Genomic DNA, 27,726 nt, shown 5'->3' with positions numbered 1-27,726 from the left:
TTCTTGTCACTGGCAAATGCTTAATAGGTTGTGGCTGGAAAATCCCAGGGAAAGCTGGAGATTTTTATGAGATGAGCACTGATTGTGCAGGAGCCTGCAGCTATTGCTGACCTGCCTCTTCCACAGAAAGGGGATTATTACATAAAAGAGTGCTAGAGATACTGTATGAAAAATACATTTTAATTTCTTTCTCAGCAAGAGAATAAGATAGAGACAAAGGGCATGGAAACAAGCAGAGGAACTCCTGCAACTCATTTGGGTGGGATTCCTTTATTATTTTTATAATAATAATAATAATAATTATTATTACTATTACTCAGAAAGTTCCTTAGGTCTTACAAGGATACACATGAACATACACACCCAGACTCACAATGTCCCTTGATCTCTTTTACACACATAGAGACACGGTCTTTTGAATACATAAAAGCACATATAGTCCCATGGGTATAGATATTTTTTCTGTTTTTCTCCATGATTTCCCTTCTGCTACTCCCTCCTTATCTATTCGACAGACAGAACTGAAAGAAAGATACTATTTGTCTTTCTAATTGCTGTGCACATGGAGGTATGTCAGCCTAGGCTTTTCTCTTAATTGTTAGTTGTCTGGGGGGATTTTTTGTTGTTGTTTTTGATGTCAGGGAGTAGCCTGCCTTCCTAGCTTATACTAAAGAGTGTGACTGTAATAACAAAACCTCTCGGTGTCTTTGTTTGCCAAGCGCTCTGTATTTCTTCTCCTCCTCTCACACGCATGCTCACCTGGTGATGGCAGCTGTTTCTGCTCACCCATTTTCTGTCTCAGATTTCTCCAGAGGTTTCCCCCCTCCGTCCTCCCATCCCCCTCAAGTCTGGCGCTGATGTTGCACTTCAAGCAGCTTGTTCACCTGTATCCATGACAACCCAGATGACATCAGCATGAAGACTCAACATCACAGTGAGGACTCCAAATCAATTAAATGCTAATAATGCCTTTTTAATTGCAGTTAAGATACGCCTGGTACAAAAAAGGGGACGGATGAGTGAGCAGATGTAGAAGATGGAGGGAAAATTCTCTTCTTGCTGGCTGCCTGTGCAGTGACAATACCACATTTTCCCCAGGCACCACATCAGTGTTGGCTGCTGTCAGAAATCATTCTTTTATATCACCAGAGCAGTCATCTGCATCCTCAGTTCCGCTATAACCAGCTGCAAATGCTCAGGTGGCCACTAATGTCCAATTTGCAGCTGAAATGGGTGAAGGGATGACATCACTACTGCCTTAATTCCCATTCAGTTAGACAAGGAAGCGCATGTAGCCTTCCTCAAGCCTCTGCCCTGGCCTCTCACACATGGGTTGAGCATGGGCCCTGCACACCAGGTCCTTGGTAGGTAGCATTGTGTGTACCTTTCCACTGCCACTATGACATTACACGGCCAAGGAGAAAGGGTACAGGTGTGCTGCAGGAATATTGCCTCAGTCTTCCTGGAGAAGAGGTGCTCAGGAGCTTCTCCTGACTGTGTCAGGAGAACGAGAGGTGTACAAGGACCCGATGAGCAAGAGGGTTGCTCTGCCTGTCCTAAATTACTAGCTTCACTTTTCTCCTGCCTTTCTGCCACCATTTTACGGGGAACTGTGGCCTGTCTTCCAGTATCATTGGTCCCATGTGCACAGCCACAAACTGACTTGCACTAGCATGTCTCCCTGCTTCCCTTGCCATGGCAGGGCGCTGCACCAGGAGAGCGGCCTGGAACAGCCCCTGCTCCTGCCAGAGTCTGTGCAGACTCTGCAGCACCAGGCTCAGGGGCTCAGCAGCAGACCTTATGGGGCAGCAGCACTGGCATGGCTGGGCAGGGCAGAGCTAATGCCTTTTTGGCCATAGGCGAACAGTCCTAATATCTTGTTCTCCCCCAAGCAGACAACCTTCCCTAGTAAAGAAATTTCCTAGGAGCAAAGCAGAGAAAAAATAACTTCAATCTAATCAGATTTATGTATGAGCAACCCTTCTTACTCACACGCTGGCAGTTGGTATTAACAATGTAGGTCAGGTCAAAGTCTCAAAGCCAGATATTGTAGGTGGCAATCTCCCAGCAGTTGGTGAGTAATCATATTCTTCCAGCCCTCATCTCTGGCTTCAAAATCTGTTCCCTCCATCAGACAAAGCCAGAGAGCTTGCCCCAGGCTGGCTGCCCCAGTGAGTCACCATCACTGTCACTGGGCTGCATTGGTTGCTTGGGCGCCCTTGAGTGAGTGCATGTAGTGCAGCGAGGCCAACATGCTGGTGGGGATGCTGCAGGCATCGGGAACAGCCGCCAGGTGTCCGTACCACAGGGAGACCTACAGAACTGATCTCCTACAAGCACCTGGCCTGTCTATGCTGAGCAGCAGAGGAGGCTACCTCCTTTATCTAAACCTCACTTCTCCAAAGTCCTCGGGGTATGACTCTTTCATAGGCTTTTTGAAAAGAGAAAGGTATCTCACCTCCACACCTCTGAGATGGTTTGGACCACAGAGAGTGCATTTGTCAGTTTTTCATTATGTTGAATGTGTTTTAGCTTCAGTTCATTGCCTAGCAATTCAGGCAACATTCCTCTTCCTCATAAAGGGGGGGGGGGGGGAAGCAGTCATTCATGCTCCATGATGACCTCATATCAGGTTGAGTTCAGAGTGTTTGCCCCAGTTCATAGTTTTCTCAGGAAACAGGTCTTGGATACATCTCTCCCTGTGTTCCCTGTGAAGTTGTCAATTTCAAGGGTGAGGTGTGGCTGAATGCAGGTAGCAAACCTCCCTCAGCAGTTAGGGTAGGAGGTCTGGACTCATTGCTGAGAAGCTCAAATAACATAAATTTTATGGTGCTCAGCTTGAAGGTGAAACCCTCTTGTTTGACAGAGCTGCCCTCATGCTGCACACAACAAGCATCAAATAGGAAAGAAAGTATAAAACCCAAAAATTTAAAAAAGAAAGGAGAGAAAGTGGAGGCTAAGAAGAGAAATAGGAAAGCGAGCATAAAGAAGAGGGAAAAATAAATTATCATCAACAAAAAATGTACCTAGTTACCCTTGGGAAGGAAGCAAATAAGGAGGAAAACTGAGTTTTGAATTTGGTCTTTAGAGAAGTGCTCTGACAATACAGTGTAAATAGCACCAATATAAAACTTTAGATTATATGGGAGGCCTAGACAATTAAATCAATTGGATGAGATCAACCCCTACTCATCTTAAGGAAATTCACTTGTTTCAGCCACTGCTAGGGAAGCCACTGGAATGCTATTTCAGGGTTTGACGTAGTTATCTCTCTAAAGGGTCTGGTCATTTATCACTAGCGTCTGTAGTTGTGGCTAGAAGTTAGATTACTGACAAGCACTAAGATATTGAATCAGTTACTTATATAACAACGAATACATTTTAGCTTACTAGGAATGTAGCTAACTCATGTAACAATTTTTGATGTAAATCCACAAGGATTTATGTTGCACTCTCCTAATTTATTTGTATGAACCCCTTTTCCTTATTACAAGAGTAAATGCACTGCTTGGCTGACAACGGCCTTTTAGCTGAACAATGAACTCAGAATCACAGAATCACAGAATCACAGAATGGCTGAGGTTGGAAGGGACCTCTGGAGATCATCTAGTCCAACCCCCCTGCTCAAGCAGGGTCACCTAGAGCACGTTGCACAGGATTGCATCCAGGCGCGTTTTGAATATCTCCAGAGAAGGAGACTCCACCACCTCTCTGGGCAACCTGTTCCAGTGCTCTGTCACCCTCACAGTGAAAAAGTTTTTCCTCATGTTCAGATGGAAGCGTCTGTGTTTCAGTTTGTGCCCGTTGCCTCGCGTCCTGTCACTGGGCACCACTGAAAAGAGTCTGGTCCCATCCTCTCGACACCCTCCCTTCAGATACTTGTACACACTGATAAGATCTCCTCTCAGCCTTCTCTTCTCCAAGCTAAACAGGCCAAGCTCTCTCAGCCTTTCCTCATAAGAGAGATGCTCCAGTCCCCTAATCATCTTTGTGGCCCTTTGCTGGACTCGCTCCAGTAGTGCCACATCCCTCTTGTACTGGGGAGCCCAGAACTGGACGCAGTACTCCAGATGTGGCCTCACCAGGGCTGAGTAGAGGGGGAGAATCACCTCCCTCGACCTGCTGGCAACACTCTTCCTGATGCAGCCCAGGATACCATTGGCCTTCTTGGCCACAAGGGCACATTGCTGCCTCATGCTTAACTTGGTGTCCACCAGCACTCCCAGGTCCTTCTCCGCAGAGGTGCTTTCCAGCAGGTCAACCCCCAACCTGTACTGGTGCATGGGGTTATTCCTCCCCAGGTGCAGGACCCTGCATTTCCCTTTTTGTTGAACTTCATGAGGTTCCTCTCCGCCCACCTCTCCAGCCTGTCCAAGTCTCTCTGAATGGCAGCACAGCCCTCTGGTGTATCAGCCACTCCTCCCAGTTTTGTATCGTCGGCAAACTTGCTGAGGGTGCACTCTATGCCTTCATCCAGGTCATTGATGAAGAAGTTGAACAAGACTGGACCCAGTACTGACCCCTGGGGGACACCGCTAGCTACAGGCCTCCAACTAGACTCTGTGCCACTGATCACAACTCTCTGAGGTCTGCCATTCAGCCAGTTCTCAATCCACCTCACTGTCCACTCATCTAACCCACACGTCCTGAGCTTACCTATGAGGATGTTATGGGAGACAGTGTCAAAAGCCTGGCTGAAGTCAAGGTAGACAACATCCACTGCTCTCCCCTCATCTACCCAGCCAGTCATTCCATCAGAGAAGGCTATCAGATTGGTTAGGCATGATTTCCCCTTGGTGAAGCCATGCTGACCACTCCTGATCACCTTCTTTTCCTCCACATGCTTGGAGATGGCCTCCAGGATGAGCTGCTCCATCACCTTTCCAGGGATGCAGGTGAGGCTGACTGGCCTGTAGTTCCCTGGGTCCTCCTTCTTGCCCTTTTTGAAGACTGGGGTGACATTGGCTTTCTTCCAGTCCTCAGGCACCTCTCCTGTCCTCCATGACCTTTCAAAGATGATGGAGAGTGGCTTAGCAATGACATCCGCCAGCTCCCTCAGCACTCGTGGGTGCATCCCATTGGGGCCCATGGATTTGTGGGTGTCAAGTTTGCCTAAATGATCTCTAACCCGATCCTCCTCAACCAAGGGAAAGTCTTCATTTCTCCAGACTTTCTCTCTTGCCTCCAAGGTCTGGGGTTCCTGAGGGCTGGCCTGAGCAGGAAAGACTGAAGCAAAGAAGGCATTCAGTAACTCTGCCTTCTCTGCATCCTTCGTCACCAGGGCACCCACCCCATTCAGCAAAGGGCCCACATTTTCCCTAGTCTTCCTCTTGCTACTGCTGTATTTGAAGAAGCCCTTCTTGCTGTCCTTGACATCTCTCGCCAGATTTAATTCCAAACGGGCCTTAGCCTTCCTCATCGCATCCCTGCATACTCTGACAACGTTCCTATATTCCTCCCAAGTGGCCTGTCCCCCTTTCCACTTTCTGTATACTTCCTTCTTCTGGTTGAGTTTTGCCAGGAGCTCCTTGCTCATCCATGCAGGTCTCCTGCCTCCTTTGCTTGACTTCCTACTCATAGGGATGCACCGCTCTTGAGCCTGGAGGAAGTGATGTTTGAATATTAACCAGCTCTCTTGAACCCCCCTTGCTTCTAGGGCCCTAACCCATGGGATTCCTCCAAGTAGGTCCCTGAAGAGGCCAAAGTTTGCTCTCCTGAAGTCCAGGGTTGCGATCCTACTTGGTGCCCTGCTGCCTCCTCGCAGGATCCTGAACTCCACCACCTCATGGTCACTGCAGCCAAGGCTGCCCCCGATCTCCACATCTTCCACCAGTCCTTCTTTGTTTGTTAGTACGAGGTCCAGCAGCACACCTCTCCTTGTTGGCTCCTCCACCACCTGTGTCAAGAAGTTGTCACCAATGCTCTGCAGGAACCTCCAGGACTGTTTGTGCCTAGCTGTGTTGTCTTTCCAGCAGGTATCGGGGTGGTTGAAGTCCCCCATGAGAACCAGGGCCTGGGATCGTGAGGCTACTTCCAGCTGTCTGTAGAAGGCCTCATCGACTTCCTCATCCTGATCAGGTGGCCTGTAGTAAACACCCACAACAGTGTCACCCATGCTAGCCTGCCCTTTAATCCTTACCCATAAGATCTTGACTCGCTCTTCATCCACCCCTAGGCACAGCTCAATACATTCCAGTTGCTCTCTCACATAAAGAGCAACTCCACCACCTCGCTTTCCTGGCCTGTCTTTCCTAAAAAGCACGTAGCCATCCATGACAGCACTCCAGTCATGCGAGCTATCCCACCATGTCTCTGTAATGGCAATGAGATCATGGCCCTGCGACCGCACACAGATCTCTAGTTCTTCCTGTTTGTTCCCCAAGCTGCGTGCATTGGTGTACAGGCATTTCAGAGAGGTGATTGAGCATGCAGGTTTCCCAGGAGGGGTAAAAGAGGATCCTCCATAGCCACATCCCATGTGCACTTCCCTGGCTGCATTCACCTGTTGGAGGCATCCTGACTTGAGCAGTCTTTTGCCAACTACCCTGTCACTATAACTCTCCCCTTCCCCCATCTTTCCTAGTTTAAAGCCCTCCTTACCAGGTTGGCCAACCTGTTGGCAAAGACCCGCGTGCCCCGCCTCGTGAGGTGGATCCCATCTCTCACCATCAGTTGTCTATCTTCAAACAGGGTCCCATGGTTGTAGAAACCAAAACCCTGTTGCCAACACCAGCGGCGCAGCCAGTCGTTAACTTGGAAAGTCCGTCTCCTCCTCCTCTCATCCATCCCCCTCACTGGCAGGATTGAGGAGAAGATGACCTGGGCTCCCAGACCCTTGACCACCATCCCCAGAGCTCTGAAATCCTGCTTGATGGTCTCCAGTTTGCCCTTGGTGTCATTGGCGCCCACATGGAAGAGCAGCAGTGGGTAATAGTCCGAAGAATGGCAGTCTTTGCATGACATCTCTCACGCGAGCCCCCGGCAGGCCACAAACCTCTCTAGACATGAGGTCTGGTCGGCAGATAGATGCCTCCGTCCCCTGCAGCAGGGAGTCCCCCACAACAATCACTCATTAAACTGAGTATTGGACTAGTTCCTTTTGTACTCTGTAGCCCTATAAATTGGGGAAGGTGTTAGGGGAAGGCTACTATGGGCAAATACATGTTTAAAGCCATAGATGGTTTGACTCTTTCTCTGTAAATGTTATTCTAACACCTTATTTCCAAATTTCCGTATGTCACTAAAATATAGTAGAATAGTATCCACCCACTGTTGCAGATGTTCTTGGCAATCTTAAAGTGTGCTAAGGGAGATCTGTCAGTTAAACTGTGCAAGAAAATATATGTGCAGTGAAAAGTTAGAGGAAAACAGAAAAGGGAGCTTTGAGTATTGCTTTTCGTGTTTACTTTTTTCATGTTTTGGAAAACAAAACAAAACAAAGAAAAACAGAGCTTTAAATCCCCACACATGTTTTTCTAGCAGAAGGAGTTGGAAAAAATGATTCCCAACCCACTTTATCTATCAGTTGCCCAGGACCTAACAAAAATGAACTACCCACAGGTGACATTAGCATTGCACAGACTGCTCAGTGCCCCCACACTGTCCTGCAGGAGTCCCCAGCTGTTGCCTTTTCTCCCCACAGCCCAGGGAAGCAGGCAGACAGTGCAAGGAGCTCTCACATTTAACCAAGGTGGGCTATAGCCTGTGCAGGACTGCGCGTTCAGGGAGGCTGAGCTGTATACCTGAGGCAAAACCCTCTTTCTGGCATACCTGGGCATAAGATCACCTATCTGTGACTCATCTTGGATGTTAGCTGAATGAGGGAGCTGAGGGAGGGTGGAGAAAGTTTTGTCTGGAGAAGGCCTGTGCTTGTTTAGCCTGCAAGAGGAAAGGGAGTCACTGTCCCTGCCCTGGAGCCAGGAAACAAGGGTACAGGAGGGCACAAACTCCCAAGACAAGAGGGAAGCCCTGTTTCTCGAGGGAATCCCCATTGTGCAAGGGAAATAGTTTTGCTGAGAGGAAGGAGCATGGTTTGAGAAGAGCTGGGGCCTTCACACTCCTCACCAGAGCAAAGTGGAGGACAGAAGGACAGCCAGCTCCTGTTCAGAGAAGCTCCTCCTTGTATGCAGGAGCAAAGCTGCTTGCTCAGTGTTTTCCCTGCTATGACCTGAGGAAATATTCACCTTGGGTACATCCAGAAAAGGCTCTTAGAAGAGCTTCAGCTGCTGCCAGAGACAGCAAACTGAATGCTGAACCTGGCATTCAGCTTTCAGCTCAGATGCTGCCCCTGAATGTTGTATTTTTCCGGTTGACTTGGGTTCCAGGGGAATCTGAATGAACAAGTCTATCCTTGGGTAACTGCACTGCTTGAATAATAATGTCATTCTTGCAGTGTCAGCTTGCATGATCTCACTGTTTTCCATCTACTGCTAAAGTTCATGGCAAGACTACCACCAGCTTCAACAGGGAATAGGAGCAGACCCTATTAGCATTCACCATATCTGCTCACAGACAGGGCTGTATGTCACATTATCTCATCACTGTAGGCATCTAGAGTGCCATCCTAAAGAATACATCCTGTGTATTTTGAGCAGCTGGATCCTGTGTGCTAAGGCAATAGTCTTCCAACTGCCTTTCTCTAGCAGTCTGTCTAACTGCATCTGTTCTACATTTGCAAGGGGCATTATGTCTGTGAAAATAGTGCAAATTCGTATCAGTTCACCAGCAGAAGGGCTAACTGAAGCTTATGACGTGTTCTATGCAGGCAATGGCTAGATGCTTGAGCTTGAAAAGCCACCAGAGCCTTTATGTGGATCCTACAGGGCTATGCCAGGATTTGAAAAAAAAAACCCTCTATGTCTAGAATCAGGTCCTGAATCCAAAAGTAAACACATGAATCAATGGCCTGAATTTGGGAACTGTTGACTTCTCAGACTGTCTGGAATGAAAATCATTTGTTAAGGTGATTCAAGATGGGTTCAGTAGCCTAGTTTTAGGTATCTAGATCTGAAAGTCTTGGTTTGAAGTCTGTCGGTGTCTTTGTACATGTACCAATCAATTTGAGATGCCTACTGGAACCATTACAAAATAATACTGGGGATTAAATCAAAACAGTAGATGACTTTCCTTCATTGCCACTACAGCACAGTTCTCAGACCATCAACAGAAGAAAGCCAGAAATATAAAGAGAAGGCAGCCAGAAAGTTTGATTTTCTATACATACCATCTGCACCAGGCACAGTACTCCAGGGCCATTCTCACTCCTGGAAACTCTGGAGAGCTTCAAATAGCTGATTTAAAACCCCCACCTTCTCACAGATGCTCTGGGTTGCCTGTCTGGCTGCCTGATTCACTGGCTTGGTGCAGGAACGGGAGTGTGTTTTGTGCTTCAAAAGCCACCTTGGATTTGACTGGAGGATTCCCGTAGAGGCATCATGTGACCAAAGCTCAAGGCGAGTCCTCGGTGCTGGGGATAAGGTCCCCCTGGGCCAGGGGCTCCTGGGCAGCCAGGTGACCTCCAGGCTCCCTGCTGCTTGCAGGGTGCTCTGGCACCCTGCCAGCCACAGAACCAGGGCAGTGTAGGCAACTGACAGGCTTTGGGTTTTGTTTTCGTAACATTTTCTGCAAATAGAGACATAGATTGAAGGATTAACTAGCCTCAGTAATGGCCGTGCCTGTAGCACTCAACTGCTGGGAATTAGCCTGTCATTCTGTGCCTAGTTTACAAATGGAGGAAAAATGGTCTGGGCTCTGTTCAGCTGTACCACTTTTCACCCCAGAATTGCATCTACAGCTCGTGTTTGAGTTACAAGCATGTATTTTCCTCTTTCCTCATTACACTTTCAACTCTCTCAAATATTAAATAGCAGGTGCTTAGAATAAAGCATATTATTCTGACAAACATTTTCATCATGAGGTAAATTAGCACATAGTAACTGCTTTAAAATACTTCCTGAGTAATTGAATACAGCAGTACAGGTTACTGTGCAGATGTCTGTCTTTAATAGTTTACAATTACACACATTTCCCTGCTAAAGGGAAATACTATTCCACAAGTAGCGCTTGTTGTTTCAAACAAAACAAAACAAAACAAAGCAAAACAAAACAAAGAGGAAAAAAAAGAGTGGTCTATGCTACCCCCATAGGATATTCTTAGAAAACATATAGTTGTATTTTGCAGAAGCTTTGGAAGAAAACTTTAAAGAACTATGCAGATTTTGCCATCACTTTTTTGGTTTGCATATTTCTTCTCAGTCTCTTGCTCTATCACACATGATTGCAAATCTGTTTCAACCTATAAATAGATTTCTTCTTGCAAGCAGAGAGCTTTGTAATAGCAAGATACATGTTCCAGAGATTGGGGGTGCGGGTATTTTTATTATTCTTTATCTTTTAGGAAATGCTGGAAGGTAAAGCTCGATGTTTTACATTTGGTCAACATGTCAAACTAAAAACATAATCCTTGCTCCAAGGAGTTTACACACTTAAAGGGACACCATCAAATTGTAAATTACATTTCTGTCTGAAATGGCTTTACTTACTGCTTTGACAGGTAGTATTTATTGCCAAGAGAAAAGAGCAAAGGGAAATCATATTTCTCCATGTTTGCACCTTTCTTTGTGGTTTTGCCAGCACTCTGTACATAGTCAGTATTACAGTTTTGCTGCTGGTCTGTTGTCCTTCTTGTTTTATGCACTAATGCCTGAAGGCATTACACCTTCATGCGCTGCCCTTGCCTGTGCTCATGGACTTGCCCTTCTGTGTTAAGGCACTGCAGGCTGTCTGCCCTAACAGGAGCCACACTGCTGAAGCAGCAGGTGCTAATAGAAAGTAGGCTGAGGTGTCCCTGCCATACATATGGAAATCACTTGGAGCCAAGAGGAGGGCAGAGGCATGCTCCAGTCAGCCCCTGGGATGCCATGGCCTCATGCAAGTCTTTGTACAGCACAAGTGCTCCCAACAGGGATTTGCTGATGGCAACGTTCTCTACCACTTTCTCTCCTAGTTAAGCCTAGTGATGATTTGAATAAATAAATGCAATCCACAGTTTCAGATACATGCCATGAGTGGACTGAATAAAACTTCCTGCTGACTTTCAGTAGTGCCTGTGCTGTGATGTGGACTGGTTGGTGTTTATTGGCTGTGTTTATATTCATGGTAGGTAGGTGTTACAGAATGCCCTGGAGTCCCCATCATCCAGACTGGACACCTGATGGAGTGTGCTGTGGCTTTTTTTCTACTCTACATACTGTTCTCATGGGGACAAAGCCTTGGGGAGGGGTGACCAGGGCACGTGTCCAGCCTTATCCAAGTATGGGGGAGAGAAATATCCAAGGCCCATACCCAGACACAAGGGCACTCCTTGGAAGCACTCCTGGGGCCTGCACACTAAACATGCCAGCTTTACACCATACCATGATTTACAAGCAGTGGTAAGTCCCATATTTCCAGGGGGGCTGTGTCCTGGGAATGAGCTGACTCAGCTTATAGCAATCCTTGCCAGACAGTTTTGGTATTCTGACCCCTTTACTTCTTTCCCTCCTGGAGCCCAGAAATGTTCTGCTTTTCTCTTCACAATGAACCTATCTGGGACAACAGCTCACCACTGTGGATGTGCCTCCTCCAGTATCCCTGCTGTTTGTGACTATACTTCCCTGAAATAAAAATGGCCAGCATCATTTTCCTGGAATGGTGGGTGCAATAAATATCTCAGCTCTTACCAAGCTTTTGTTTTGCTTTATTTGTCGGATATCGGTTAGATAAAGCAAATCAGATCTATCAAAGCTCTGTTGTATCTTTCTATATCGGCAAATGTTGGTGACTCTCACGTAAGTTTCTAACAGTGCAAACATTTTTGCTTTTGGTTTTCTACTTAACAAAATATCAGCGAGTAACAACACATGCTCTAATGGTGCTGTTCTGTAATTTAACAGTGCTAAACAGGAATCAGAATCTGATTCTGCAGTCTTTTGCAATAGGTGATTTAGCATTTTAATGCTTTTTTTCCACCAGCCTTTTTGGATAAGAAGTAACAGAAACTGGCAGTGACATATCCAAAACCATATTTCACTGAAAACTACTTAAGCTGAGGCCCAGTGAACTGTGACTAATTGTCAGATATTACTATGCCAGGTCTGTCATGTTGAGAAAAAATAAATTAGATATCCATCATTACAGGTTGAGCTATAACCTCATTAGAAAGTACCATCTCAGTGCAATAGACAAAATAGTGTAGGACAAGTTTGGCTTGTCTTGTTTTCTCCTCCCAGTATGTAAACAATCTATAGCTCCTTTCTTCCAGAAAGACAATTATTCTTATACTAGTAACATGGGCTTGGCCCTTATTTGTGGCATAAGTAATCAACATTAACAAATGCCTTCCTTGTTGCTACTTAAACCTTGTTAGGGTGCCTTTTGCATTTCAGAAGAGTTTCATTGTAGGCCAGGTTGTTCCATCCTGTGCCTCAAGGTATTTTTTTTTTTAGTCTGCATTAATCTTGATACTGTATGTTGGGGTGGTATCACTCAGACCCAAAGTACTGACAGAGTTTGAGATCTAACTGATCAGCAGCCTCTAACCTGCATAAGGCAGTAACTCGTTCAAACTGATTCCTACAAGGTTCCTTAGAAGGATCCTCCTTCTTCGCACCTCAGAGCTCTCCTATGTAATGATAAATGAAAAGTGAGGGTGCATACGTTGCAACAGTACAGTAGTCAAACTCCATAGAAAAGGTCTATTTGGAAGATGGTTGTAACAGAAGATTTGACTCATGGTTCATTGATTGTTCTACAGATCTGTAGCTCAAGTGGCTGCTCATGACTATTTCTTATAGCCATATGGTCCATGCTTTACTGAAGACATTAATCAGACCACTACATCTAACTCTGGATGTGAAATTGGCCTGATTTTTGCAGAACAGCCGTAAAGATAACAGAAATGGAAAGAGATCAGCACTTGTGGAAACTGGGTAGATACTATGCTCAGGTATCTAAAGCTGGAGAACAATGCTTGCCAAAACAGTGAGACTGCTGGGACCTTCTGATGAGCCTGAGTGTGACATTCACATCTGTGAAAGAAAATTCAGATTGCCCCTTGATCTCAATTTTTATGAAGTTTGCAGTTTTCAGAGGCAGTGTTCTGCTCCTCCCATACGGACTTACGGAAATAGTCACAATCAGAACAGAAGATTCTGTTGATCTGTCCTGCCCTGATACATGCTGAGAAAGAACTTAGAGAGACAACTAATTTTCATTCACTGGGGTGTGAATTGGCATAGCTCCAATAAAGCCTGAGATCTTTTTTTTTTTTTCATCCATTGAACAAACCCTTGTGGCAGTTGGTCAGTGATGCTGAATATTCATCCAGTTGAACATAATCAGTAATGCTCCTAGGAATGAATGTTATATTTGAGATTCTGTAATTTGCTTGTAGACCCTCCTAGAAACCTAGCACACAGAAAGATAGCCTTTTGTAGATTTTTGAAGATGGAAGTAAAATAGGAAGCCTCATGTCATAAGTTGCTTCAAAATAGCCTGTTATAATTCAATTGATATTTAACACAGAGTATGAAACTGATACTGTGTTGACAGAACAGACCTGTAGGGCAGTAGGGTTTCCTGACATCTTTCAGAATAAGCTCAGGAATAGGGCACAAGGACATAACTGAATCTTCGTGTTCAGACCTTTATGCTTTTTCTGATGTCCACAGAGGCCATCAGCTGGGCTTTACTGTTGATATCAAGTTAGTGTTAGGAGTGATGTGTTAAATCTGTCTAAGGAAAGGATAAAAGGAATGACTGCTAACATTACTGAGAGGAAATTCAATTTGGCTTGGAGCAGAACAAGCATCCTTACCAGATCAGATGAACTAATATCAGTGCAGTTAAAGATATATTGCTAGAGTTACATCTGTATCAAAAAAGGAAGGAATTGTCTTGTATCAGGAATTAGGCAGTCTTTTGGAGGGCAAGCAGCTTGCCTTAAGCCACTCAAGGAGAAATGCTGGTTTCAGAATTAAACTCAGAAGTTTCTCCTCCAAGTCAGTTATTTAGGCTATTAGAATCTGCCTTTCCTGCCAATGGATGAGTCAATAATTTATGATTACTGTTATTGTAATATTTAAGGGCTAAAATATCAGAGGATTAACTAGCATTTTAAATGAAAATATAAATAAATCCATTCTTGCCTGCATAACAACTTAACACCAACTTAAACTAACTGACTCTACACCGATTTCGACTTTCAGTAGTTCCCTGGAGTTGATTTATACTACCATCCTCTACTGACAGAGCTTACTGCTTCTAAAGTCCATCCACCTTTTGAATAAAAGACTCAAGGCTTGATTCAGAAAACCAGCATCTAGCACTATTTGATGTATCCTAAGGTATCCACCTGGCTTTCACTCCTGATTTGGAAGTTGCAGGTCTCCCTCCTGTAGGCCCTGCATGGGGCCTGCACATCTGCCAGTTCTACACAGATGTTTCAGATACATGTGTTTGGACAACAGAACTGAGTCCTCAATGTTCTTTATTTGGATATAGGCCATAACCAAGTCCTCTCCTCTGTTCCATCCCACAATTCTTATCTTTGTCCTAGCTATTTTTTGCCGTACCTGGAATTCTTCTGAGCCATGTGTCTTGTCAACCTCTAACACTTTTTATTGCCTAATTATCTATTCCAGTATAATCATGAAGCCTTTTAACATTTTTCTTTCTCCCCCAGGAAAATATATCTCAATTGCTAGAGAATGACCTTCAGCTTCTATTGTGAACAATGAAACAAAAAGCATTCTGAACAGTATCAGCTTCATCTGTAATTTCCCATTGTCATGCTTTGAAGACTCATTACCTCCTTGTGACTTCTCGTATATTTAAAGGATTTCTTTTTGTTTATCCTGATTTTCTTGGCCATATCCATACTGTTTATAAATTTAGCTGTCTTTATCAACCTCACCTTTACCTTCCTCCTCTGACACTTTCAGAATAATCACAGAAATTCTTGTCATAAATTATTTAAAGATCCTTTGTTCATTTACATCAGTCTCTTATGTCTCAGCAGTACATGTAAACTCGGTATGTTTGCATTCTTGGAAGGATTGCTTTATTTTTCTTCCTATGGCAAAGAAAGAGGAGATTGTTACATGCCCACACAGAAAATGCTTACAAAGAGAAACTGGGTTTCCTGCCTATCACATAGATGGCATGGAGCAAGGTTGTAGGAATACATGGGAAGCTGCACAGCTGGAAGTGCCTGGGGGAAGGGAAGGCCTTTTGCTCTCCCCTACCTGAGCACTCCCAGGTGCAGCCAACTTTTTGAGCTGCTCATCACTTGTGTTTTGATCTCTTCATATGAAATACAGGGGAAAAGAAACCCAAAAGCCAACCTAAAGAAAGGGCCCAGACCTGCAGTCTGAGATATTTTATATTCATCTGCTGTAGCATCTTTGTTACCAGTCTGAACTTTTTTTCTCCCAGCATCTCACCCCAGTGTTTTTCAGGAAAATTACAGCTTTCCCAATCTTACCTGTTCTGACCAAGATAAATTTTTGCCCCTCTGAGTCTTTGCCTCAAGATAGTTTCACCAGTCTGAAGAAGAGGTTTGTGTACTTTTGGTCTCCTTGGCTTTAGCCTGCCCCTTGACTTCCTCCCTTACAAAAATATTCTTCCCTGGAGAGAACGAAGGTCAGAAGTGAAATATTCCACCATATTATTCCAACTAGTAGAGGTAAAAATGCAATGAAGGCTCCCTCAGCTTTGTTGCAGCCTGTGTCCTTGTCGCATGAAGACAAAGAGTCCTGAGGTTGTTTGCAAGTCTGGGTGTCTCTTGGGATTGCATATTGTATTATCCCTTGAGCCACTTCCATTTCAGTTAATCTGATCAAAGTGGCCCTTCAAATTCAATTGTTCTGACTTTTCTTTTAGGTTTTCATTTTATTTAACTCCCAAGCTTAATAAAATTATAATGATGGCTCCCCAGACATATTCCCCTTTATTCGGTATATCCTTTACTTTAATAGCTTCCTAATTCTCTGCAGTTAAAAGTTTTCCTCATTTATGCTCCTGATCTTTACGTCTACCATTTTTCTAGGCTTTACCATCACTATATTACACTGGATTGTTAGGTTAATGGTTCTTTCACTTGGCAATTAGGAAAACAAATAATGAAGTTTTTGAGTCATCTGTTGAAGTAAGGTGGTGATTCTAGACAGATGCCTGAACTATGTGTCTGAAACAATAATATTAAAGGAATTTCACACTGAACAAAACTTACGTTCTCGTTTGTTACAGTTTTATACTGTCTTTCCTTTGGAACACTTAAGTATTGTTTTTAAAAGAATATCCTGGAAAATGCCTCTATTCTAGGCATGGACCCTTTCAAGAAATCAGGTCAGTTAATGCCTGAGCATCCTCTGAGTCAGACCTGCAGAGTGGGAGATGTGCTGCAGTGACACAGACTATATAATCTTTCCAGTAAACCACATTCTGTCAATGTCAACTACTTTCACACTCATTATGACTTTTGGTGACAAAAATTAATCTCATAGTACCCTAATTGTAAAAGTTCCTGAAGAAAAAGAGAAACACATTTTTCACTTAAGTATGTTATGTCCTTCTACTCTATCATACAAAGTGTTTTAAAAATATTGTTTCTTATAATACTTAGACAAGGTCTTATATATACAGATTTTCCAATGAAATCGGTGAAATTTCCATTACACTAGGCCCGTCATCCCAACCCAGTGATAAGTTATATACACATTGTACTCATGGATAAACATGATTCAATTTAATTGAGGGTTTCATGGGTTTTCAGTTTATAGTATTGATAATAGACTTATTTATCAGGGGGTTTTAGGATGGATTCAGCATTCAGAAATTAGATGATTTTTTTTTTCATATAACATACAGGAGGAGAAAATTAACAATAACTATAACGATATTTACTAGGCATGAAATTTCAGAATTTATATTTATAAGAAAATGGTATATAAAATTTCCAGCTTTGGTGAAAGCTTGAGAAATAATCTTCAAAATTATCTTACTATGATAATGTTTACCAGTGTCTTCTGCAGCCACTAAACACACAGCTATAGAGCTTCACACAGCCTAGCTAGCAGTCCTTGCATTGCAAACTATTTTGAAAACTTATATGACTCAAGAGTCTTCATCCGACATTCTGTATGCGAGTGAGTTCATCCACTATGCCAATTGCTTCCCAACTCTGAGCTTGAGATTTTGTATACATGAAATTCAAAACCTGTTGCTTTGTCATTAATTTCTTCTTCTGAATTTCTTTCTAGATAATTCATAGTAAGTACCATACCAGATACATCCCAATATTTGAAAAAAACCCTAAAGCCTGGAATCTCTGCTTTCTCCTGTAGAGACAAGAGTCTGGGAACAAAGAAAAGAAAGACCTGAAAAAGGGAGACCTGAGAAAGGGAGACCTAACAACAAAGTTTCACAAAATAATTTGATTGCAGAACATTAGCATTTATGCAAGGCTGTATCACTACTGATGCTTCTTCTTTCTCTTTTCTTTTTAATCAAACTAGTAGAAGAGACTAAAGGGAGGATATGATATCTCAAAAATTCTATTTTCTTGAAACGGTTCAAAGTAATTGTGCATTGATCCTTTGTAGCTAAACAAATGTTATTTATCAATTGATTTTAAAGGCTAGAAAGCAGTGGTTTGAGATCACTTGCTGGCTAAAGAAGTTGAGGGTTGAAAATAACAGAATAATAAATGGTTGTCATTTGGTCACACTGAAATGGGGTAGACAGTCGATATCCTCCAGCAATGCAGCTTATTTGCTGACCCAGCTGTAACTGGGAATAAAACGGACTCAGCCGCTAAACCAGCTCTGTGCCTTCAAAGGGATACTACAGACTCTTTAGGAGATGTCAGAACAGAGAAACAAACAAGCAACCTTCAGACCATTTTTAAAAAGCAGCTTAAAACAGAGTTTGACTTTGGATGTTTCCTATACCCTAGACTTTCTTTGAGAAACTGCTTATATTTTCATAGTCAGCTACAGTGTTGTTATAATGAACATGAGCTAGGGGCTGTGCTTGCTGCCTAAAGTATATGAGGGAACTCAGGGAAAACAGCATGCACAGAATCAACCTTGAGATGAAAACAACTCTGAAAAAGCATATTTAGATTCTCTTTGTCCACAGGTCACACACTATCATAGTCTTAGGCAGTAGTGCCTGTGGAGGACAGGTGGGACTCTATCACCATTTGCACACTCCCAAAATTTCTTGCCACGCCAGGGGGGCCTGCTGACCTCCCTACTGACATTGGATTGTGAAAGGAGACCCTGAAAGGCCATTCCACAGCCAAAGGAGCAAAGGCCTTCTCCAGTCCCTGCACTGAGTTGCGATGCCCGACTGTGGGAAAGGGAGAAGCCTATCTTGGGTGCTTCATGGGGAACAGCCAGCCTGCAGTGCCCGCCCCAGACTGCGTCAGGGGGCATGCAAACTGGAGAGGGTCCTTGCAAGAGAGGGGCTTCTGCCTGCAGATTCTAAGTGCCTCTGTGATTTTTTTTTTCCTTTGCTTTAAACAGCACAATTTCCATATGAGCAGAGAGGTATCCAATTGCAGCAATATAGCTCCTCCAAATACTTGAGACCAAATGCGCTGGCATTTTGAGTTATTGTAGAGTTTGTCAGCCCCACCAAGAAGCCCATTTCTTACTAGAGCACATTAATGATTGTACTGTATGTAACCACTATTCACAGGGCAAGATTTACACTACAATCAAGATGGTAACAGCTTATCCACCTTGGCCTCTTTCTCCTAAGAGCTCTATTGCTACAGCTCTCCTTGGTTAAATTCTCTGGGCAACGTTTTTGAAAACCTTGTTACGTGATTAATTTGCAAAGGTCACTCAGTGTAAGATGATGCTGATCACTAGCCCTTTGTTCCCCAGGCTGCAGCTAGCAAATACTGCACAGGGTGGTCACAGACAGGTCTGTCAAATGTATACCATCACATAAAGCTACTTAAACAATACCATTCTCTTAGTGTCATCATGAGGTTTTTGTATGAAAAGGAAAATCCCTCCCTTCTGGCTACAGCATTCTCTTACAAATTCTTGAGGTTTTGGATGAAAGAGCTATAAAGTTGATGATAGGAAATAACATCCAAAGGACCTGTTAAACTGTACAGTAATAATAATCAGACAGCACTGTTTTCTCTATGCATTCAAATTGCCCATTCCTGCTTTGGTAGGATTATTATATACATGCCTTTTCCTCACTTCAAGAGGGGAAAAAAACAATGTTGTGCAAGAGGTTTTTATTTTGTTTGAAAAAGAAATCTCTGAAACAACACCTCCTTATCCTCATCAGAGTTCAGAGAGGTAAAGTGACAGTTTTTAAATTAAGGTGAATCATTTTTGTTTACAAAATAATTGTTGGGTATTAAACATCTTATCATGTACTATTTGTAATACCACCAAAACTTAGCACATATGGTCTCCATACCAATAACATATTTCAAGAAACTATTCAGATTATTACTTTTTATATGTTACAGAATTACTTAGTTCTTCATACTAAAACCCCTCTGCTTGGAACAACACATACACATTTACTTTAAATGTAATTTTATTAAACATTATAGCTGTTCAGAAAAACACACATGTTATTTCTTCTGTGGAACATATCAAATTCTCACTGAAAATCAGAAAAAAATAGAGTGGTGGCCCTGGATTTATTCTTGTGTGTAAATTCCTCACATGCATAAGTGTTTTCAGGATAAGCACTTAATCTTACACCTTCCTTATTACATCAAGTGGGTGGCTGAGAGAAGCACAGGAGACATGTAATAGGAGTGGGAAAAATCAATACTGCGATTTGGGCAAAAGAAATCAATACAACAGTGCAGCAAAAGTACTGAATATACTGGTACGTACAAAGGTAATCAATAAGAAAACACATGCTTTTGTGATGTGTGGTGAGTGAACAGCTCCAAGTAGGATAGAAAACTAACCTGGACCTTTATCTGAATCCAATACAAATGGGATCTTTGGGGAGGTTCAGCTGAGCTAGTTTTGTGTATGTAGATACCTTTTTTTCCCCATTCCTTTTTTTTCTCTTTTTTTTTTCCTCCATCCTTCTCATCTTAGGCTCTAGCTAGCTCTCATGCACAAATGACAAAATATTCAACATCTTGAAATAAAAACAGATTTCTCAGTTATTCTGATAGACTCTGTTGGTCTGGATAGTTTGTATGCTGTTTCTTCTGCTGGATGCTGCCCTTTGCTGCCTGTGCATCTTTCAAGTGTATTCTTTTCTGTCTTGGTAATGAAGTAAAAATCTTTCTCTATCCACTTTCCTCTCCAGAAATGGATTCCTAAGTCTGGTCATATTTTGTGCCCAGCTACCATTTTTCCTCCTGTCCTGGAACTTGGCAAAAAGGCAAGGTAAGGCAAGGCAAGGTAAAAAGCCCCTGTATTACCTGCGAAGGGGAATTTTGCCTTAACCAGGCTGTGAGTCAAATCATTTTTGAGTGGCTGCTTTTGATGTGCTATATATATTTTCTGGGAACATTCTGCCCAGGCTTACCTTCTGGCTTGGTCTGTCTATAATGCCTTATGATGTTTGTTTGTTTGTTTGTTTGTTTGTTTGTTTCCCCTTGGGTACTGCTAAAACAGGTGTAAACTCAAAATTGAGTTCTCCATGAAGGAACAATCTCTTTTTTTACCATACTAGGGCATAATTTTTATCCCTTGCACAAAACTTCTGATTTTGTCCTACACTAGTTGAAAATACTAGTTTCTGCTTCAGTAGTGGATGCAGGATATCTATTTCAACTCCAATGTATGGGTTTCTGAAATGATAAGATGCCCATAAGCTACCTAGACGACCCCAATTCTGATACACCATTTATTACATTTATTTTCTGCTGCTGTGTGGAGTTCTGCAGTTTCACTTGCTGTACCCTTTATACTGCCAGAGCAGCATTTTAATTAACTGTTACAATGCTAACACTCAGCAGTACAAAATCTGAGGGTCTCACCTTCAAAATCCACCAGTAATGCCCAACAATGGGCACAGCTTCTCCCAAGTCACTTTCTCATCGAGCTCTTAGTGCTCCTCTGGCCTCCAGGAGGAGCTTCCCCATGAGGCCGAGGGCTGAGACTCGTCACTACCCTCTGTCCTTGCCATGCTGCTTGCCTTTTTCCAGCCCTCAACATCTGCCGGCTTTTCTACAGGAACCCAGGCCAGACTGTATCCTCTGCATGTCTCTAGGACAGTTGAAGCTTCCCAGAGATCTTTATATCACATAGGAGTAGTCTCAACAAAATAATGCTGAGAGACGTTGTGTCAATCGTATTGCCTGCCAGAAACGTTACACTCTGGTACAGACAGTTACTAAATCATGGCAGATCTGATGACTGAGGGCATTTTTTCCCCTGCAGCATGACAGTCCTGCCAGGAGGGCTTAAATGTTTGTTTGCAGAGAAAAAACAGGAATGTGGTGCTGCCACTGTCATGGCTGGCACTAGTAATCACCTCTGAATAGGTTGGTTCAGCAGACACTGTAAAAGCCAGGGAAAGAGCTTGTGCTAGTGCTCAGGGAGAGGCCCAGGACAGAAGGCTTTACAGGAGCTAGTTTTTTAATGCAGCAAATTTTTGTAATCTTCAGATTTCTTTTCAAAGCCTTTTTCTATTGTTATTTTTATTAATAGCTTGTCTGATTCAGAAAGTGCTTTCTTGTGCTGATATTTGCATCCCCAGGAAACAGCCACACTCTGCTGCAGTGACACTGTCTCCTAATTTAACTGTGTATTTTCTGCACTTTCCTAGTGCATTTTCTGATCATATGCATTTGGTTCTAAATCGTGTTTGATGACTTAGGCCTGGGATGGATAGGAGAGAACAGCATATAGCAATAGCAAATAGACCTGCATATGGGAAACCTCGTTCCCAGCTCCAGGAGTTTGAACCTATGAAACCTGCATTTCCTCTGCAGGGAAATGCAGGCATGAGAGGGGAGTGTGTCACCAGGCCTTGCCTGGCCACAGAGCTGTGATGGGTCCTGGGCTGCAGATTTGGACCCCGGAGAATGGAAACTGTTCTGTATCCCCAGTGCAGCGGTGTCCTCCCACAGCAGGGCCACCTGAAATGTCCAGCCCCGAGGGCAGCAGTATGGGCACGGAAGAAGCTCCTTCTGCTTCTTCCTCTCCTATTTGGACTGCCTCAGACGGGTTGGTAAAATCCGGTTCCCAAGTTTTATACTTTGCAATCTAATTATCAGACTTTTTTAAAGCTCCCCAGAGGTTTGTTTACAGCTTCTTTCATTGAGCTCCCATTGTGACAATGTTATAAATGGTACTTTTCCAGCAAGATGAATGCTTGCACTGGGAGAACCAGGAGAAAAAAAAAAATCAATTATAATTAAAAATAACCTCTTCATTTCCAAATACATGTCACAGATTATGGAGGAAAACTCAGCAGTGTTTCTTGCTGATTTGAGCTTCCAGATTTCCACACTGAGTCAAATGCATTTGCAGGGGGATTCTTCACAGATGAGCAAAATCCTGTATGAAAAGGGTGCAATTATAAATGTGAAAATGCAGTGCTGTGATTCAGTAAGGGGTAATGCTAATACTTCAAAGGACTGTAGGACAAGAGCCAGATCTCATCTACTCCACAATCAGCCTAGCAAAGCTCTCCTGAAATCAGTCTGATGACTTCCTTGAAATTAAAGATTTACATCCCTGTAACTAAGAGGAGAATTGTACTCTACAACTTTAAATCATAGCTTTGGCATTAACGCTGGAGGCCCAATTCCAAGGCTGTCAGAAGAGGATTTCAAAGATCTGTTTATTGGCTAGGAAAGAAGGTTGCCCTTTCAGAGAGTATCAGAGAGTGACTTTTCATTTATTTTCATCTTTCTTAGACTTCTACAAAAGCAAAGACAATCTAGAAGCAGGGAACTGGGCATTCTTTTACATATTGGGAATGCTCCAAAGTGATAATCAGCTGCAAAGAACTACTGGAAAAAAAATAGCTAGGAAATATTTACAGACAGGATCTAAAATAATCGCTTAGTCTTTTCTGGGGCTCCTTAGTCTTGTGTATACTCAGGTAGTACAAAGTTCTGAAGGAATAACATGCCAAAAGCATGAATAAATCTTGAATTTTAGGTTAGACGTGGGTTATGGGTGTTGCTGCTGCTTTAATATTTGTATGGTTGGCGGGGAGAGTGAGTGGGGAATGGAAAGAGAGTTTCTGTTTATTTTCTTTCATAAATCAGAAGAACTAAATTCTTCCTTATTCAGGTGTTCTATGTCACAGATCAGGACTGGGCAAATAGTTGTAGCTAATTCAAATAAGTTCCCTGAAGTTCCATATATGGAGGCAAATATGCATTTTCTACTGTGTATACTGTGCGAGTCACATTCAATTAAAGTAAATGGAGTTTTGTAATGTCGAATTTGACCCTACATACGAGTACGTTCTTCCCACTGTGTGTTTGTGAAAATTGCCTGGAAATTTCTTTATTTTAGCTGGGGTGCTGACAAGGAAGGCAAGTGTAGTGAAAACAAAACAGCCAATGTTCTCTAACATGATATAAGTGCTGAAGTCAGGAAAATTTTTCTCACTCTGGATTTAAAACACTATATGCAGTATACTGTGGAGGAATGGTTAAGCGAGAGAGGGCATGATCTGATTGGGATGAGCAATCCTGTTTTCAGGGTAGAGGAAGGAATCTAGGCCAAGGCAAGCGAGCCTGCTGAAAGCGGCCTTATCTAGGCCAAGGTAAGCGAGCCTGCTGAAGCCTGCTGAACGTGGCCGTATAGCGGCCTTGAGCACTACAAAAGAAGGTATTCACAAAGCTGGTAAACAAGTCTGGACGGAACTAGGTTCCATAAATGTCGACGGAGCGTAGACAGCAACCTTGCACCAATCATGTATCCGCTTTATGCGCGTGGACAGAAACTGTAACCAATCATGTAACTATTGCTAGCGCATGCGTATTGCTTGTCGATATATATACTTTGTGTAAGTTCTAATAAAAGGAGAACGACCATACTCATATTGAGACTCCATCGTTACTCCGGGCCCGCCTCCCACTCCGGCGTCCTCCGACATCTGGTAGCAGAGGATGGTTTATTTACGTGACTACCGACAGTATACATGTCACTCAGCCTAAATGAAATTCATATCTCAAGGGGTCATGAGAGCCTCTGTTTAGACACATGATTTTAAACCTGGACTGGATAAGGGTTTTTTCTGCTGCTGGTATTTGCATGAAAAACTTTCTGTTAAGCTTCACTCAACCAAAAAAATTCTGAGTCTATTAAGAATATATTTATGTTGAGGTAAACACTAACTTTGATCGGAGTTTATTGCAGTTATTGACCTTTGGCTGTTTTTGAAATATTTATTGTTTACAAAGATGATCTGAACTCATGGCTATTTCCTGGATGTTGTCACTTCCCTCAGTTTCCTCTCAGGTAAGTTTTGATCTCAAAGAGTTTCTGGGGAAATTTGCACTAAGAAATCCAGTGAAATTCTGGAGGGGAAAGTCAGTGCTCCTTTGTCCATTCCTCTTGAAGATATCACCCTCTAAACAGCTGTGAACATACCTTTTAGATAGCTATTATTCTGAGGGGTGTCAAACAAGTTAGTCCCAAAGTTAACTAAGCTCCATGCAGATTATTTCCCTCCCATATGCTGTTGAAACATGCTGGTGATATTGATAAAAAAGGAAAGGCTGCTGGAAGAGTTGTGCAGAATAACAGGGTTGAATTCTGCATTATTTAACCTGCTTCTGTGAATAACTCTGTCTCTTGTTTTGCCTTTTAACCACACAATTGCATTCCACATTCATTTAAGGTGTACAGAGATTTCAGGGGGCTCATGGCAAAGGCTGAGACCATGGCCCTTCTCTGTATAAGGACGCAGCATCATGAAATACATCAGTACGATTTAGGAGACCCCATCAAGAGACACAGGGTAAACTGTTCCATGTTCTTCCATCTTTTCACTCTTTCCTTGTCAACGGTCCTGATTTCTGGGCTTGGTCAGTTTGATGGGTACCTCTGACAGCAGAAGGGTGAAAACACATTGCTTGAGTTCAAAAGAGTTGTCACAGCCACTCACTGCCCAGTGCTCTAGAGACACATGTAGACGAGATTGACTGCAGGCACACGGTGCTGTCACTGAGGACAAAGAGAATAACAGAGCGGAGGAATGAGTTAATATGCTTGTCTTTCACCTCCAGAGGCCTGTCTTGTTTCAAACTTGGAGTACAGATCACAAGTGAAATGAACTGTACTGTCTTGACTTAGGCCTCAGCTTACATGTCTCCATCAAAATCTGATAATTTATTTTCAACAGAAGAGCTTCTCAGGGAAAATTGTCACTGTTAAACAAGAAAAAAAAAAAGGAAAGCAGAAAGTGTCTTGATACAAAGGCCAAAAGGAATTAAAAGTGAAAGGAGTTGGACTGGCGCTTGTCAGCATAGTATTAGATGTTACTCTGGAACAGGACAAGGAGCCCACTGACCAACACTTGGACTGGCCTGGAGGAGAAGCATTAGCGGGTTGAGGCCTGCTACGCTCCCTCATTCCCAGGTTTAGCCTGGAGTGCAGCACAGACTACAAGGTCAGCTGTAGTGACCATCCATTTTGGTTGAAAAGCAGCAGCATCTGCTGAGTCCTGTCCAGCTTTCCTGTGTGATGGAGAGCACAAAAGTGAGAAATCGAGGAATACAAGCCAGTGTTCACAAACTGCAAGCCTATACTTACAAACTTTCAAACTGTGCATCTGTGCTGCAGCTTTTGGAGGTGCATAGTATCCAGCTTCAGAATAACTAGCTCAGTGTGTCCCTGCAGCTCACTGTGAGCTCCAGAACTGGCTGGAGAAACCAATTAAACCGTTTGCAGTCTATTTTCATGGTCAGCCTTAGATTACTGCAACTTCCTTGCTAGCAATGCTCAAGGGAGCTAAACTAAAGCTAACTCAGGGATATCTGCAGGTCCTGCAATGGCTGGACTATAGGTGTACCAAAACCTAGAACATGATGCACTGTATGAAGAAGTTGCAAAGAACCACAATAAACCAACAGATGATCACCAAAAAGAGTCCCTTGCTAGTTTTTAGCTATATGATTTCCTAGGAGTACTCTGTAACTTGTACAAGCTGCTGTGGAGATGGAAGGTGGGCCTGTAGTCTCCAAGCTCCTGGAGCAAATGTGCCCTATGATGTTTTCATTTCACTCTGAGGAATACGACCTACCAGCAGCAGCTGTGGCCTTCAGGGTGCCTTGGCTTCACTGGCTGTGTGCGGAAGAGACAGAGATGCTGTGTGACCACTATGGACAACTTGCAACATTGTGGTGCCATCAGGGACTCTTCTCACCTGCACCAGCACAGCCTAACCACTGGAACTGGGACTTTGAGAAAAAATCATGTGCACCTGAGCCGGTAAGTGAGAAAAGTACTGATCACATTTAAACAATCTCCAGAGGATGGGGGACCTCTGGAAGAGACGCACTGTGTTCTGCCTTTACCGATGGAGCAGCACCTGCATTCATGTTCGAGTCCATGAGAAACCATGTGATTTAAATGAATCTGCCATTTAAAGAAATACTTCCTAAAATAATAGTATTTTGATGAAGCAAAGGTTATCTGTCCAGGAATGACAGATATTCCTCAGTGACTCTACTGATCACAGACACAGCTTTGTGAGGCTTGGTAGTGCTCTCTCATTGCTCACTCTCTCAAGCAGCCTGTCAACTATTTATAGCAGTTCCTTTAACTCCCAGCAAAATTAATTTTGCCATGTAGACTACGTAACATGCTTTTGTCTCAAACAGCAGAGACCAGCGAGCTTCCCATCCTCCCCAAGATGATTCCTGGTATTTCTGTCACATGCCTGAACCAGAGGAAAATATCAGGGAGGCTCTAGCCAGAGAAGCACTGGGGAGAATAATTGTGTGATCCCATCACAATTCTCTGAGATTTACATTGCTTATTTGTGCTGCTTATAGGTGAGGAGAACATTTTTCTGCCAAGTCTGTAAACTCAGCCTCTGATCTTGAAATCCATCAGTGCTCTTTTGCTTCTTTCACCACCAAAGGAGTTTAAAATTCTGTCGCCAGAACTGTTCTAGCAGTTTAGCTGATGATACTTTAGGCCAAGGGAAGCTCTTACGTAAAGAAATAAAAAAGCCAATGTTAACAACATAAATGATTTTTTTTTTCACTGAATTAGGTAGAAATTTCTTAAAGGTGCTGTGGGAGAAAATGTAGGACCAAATCTTGATTTTTAATAGTGCATCTTCTTTGTACCACTGTGTCAAAGTACAGCTATTGCAAACCCAGCCATCTCAGCCACTCCAGGGCTTCCCTCACATAGGAAGATGCTCTGTTTGCACATAGGCAGTGAAGATTGCTCAAAGCCACCCCGGTATATTAACACTGCAGCCAGTGCATTAGAAGTATGACTGGAATGGTCAGTTTGCCAGATGACCTTGACTATCAAAGGCTAGGGGCAGGGGTTTCTTTTATTGAAACAAATGCAGTGTTATTGAGCTGGTTGTACTTAAAACCAGGACTGCTCAAAGCACTTAGTTTCTGCTGCTTTCATTATGGGAGAGGAATCGCTTGCTTTTGTCTCCTATACCTGTATAGCTAATGCACTTGTGTAAGGTATTATTTCTTTAGTATTTGAGCACCTCCACATACAGTAACAATATAAT

This window comes from Apteryx mantelli, chromosome 1 (genome assembly GCF_036417845.1).
Source record: "Apteryx mantelli isolate bAptMan1 chromosome 1, bAptMan1.hap1, whole genome shotgun sequence".
NCBI lineage: Eukaryota > Metazoa > Chordata > Aves > Apterygiformes > Apterygidae > Apteryx > Apteryx mantelli.
The sequence above is the reverse complement of the archived record's forward strand: the minus strand, read 5'-3'. Positions refer to the sequence as shown.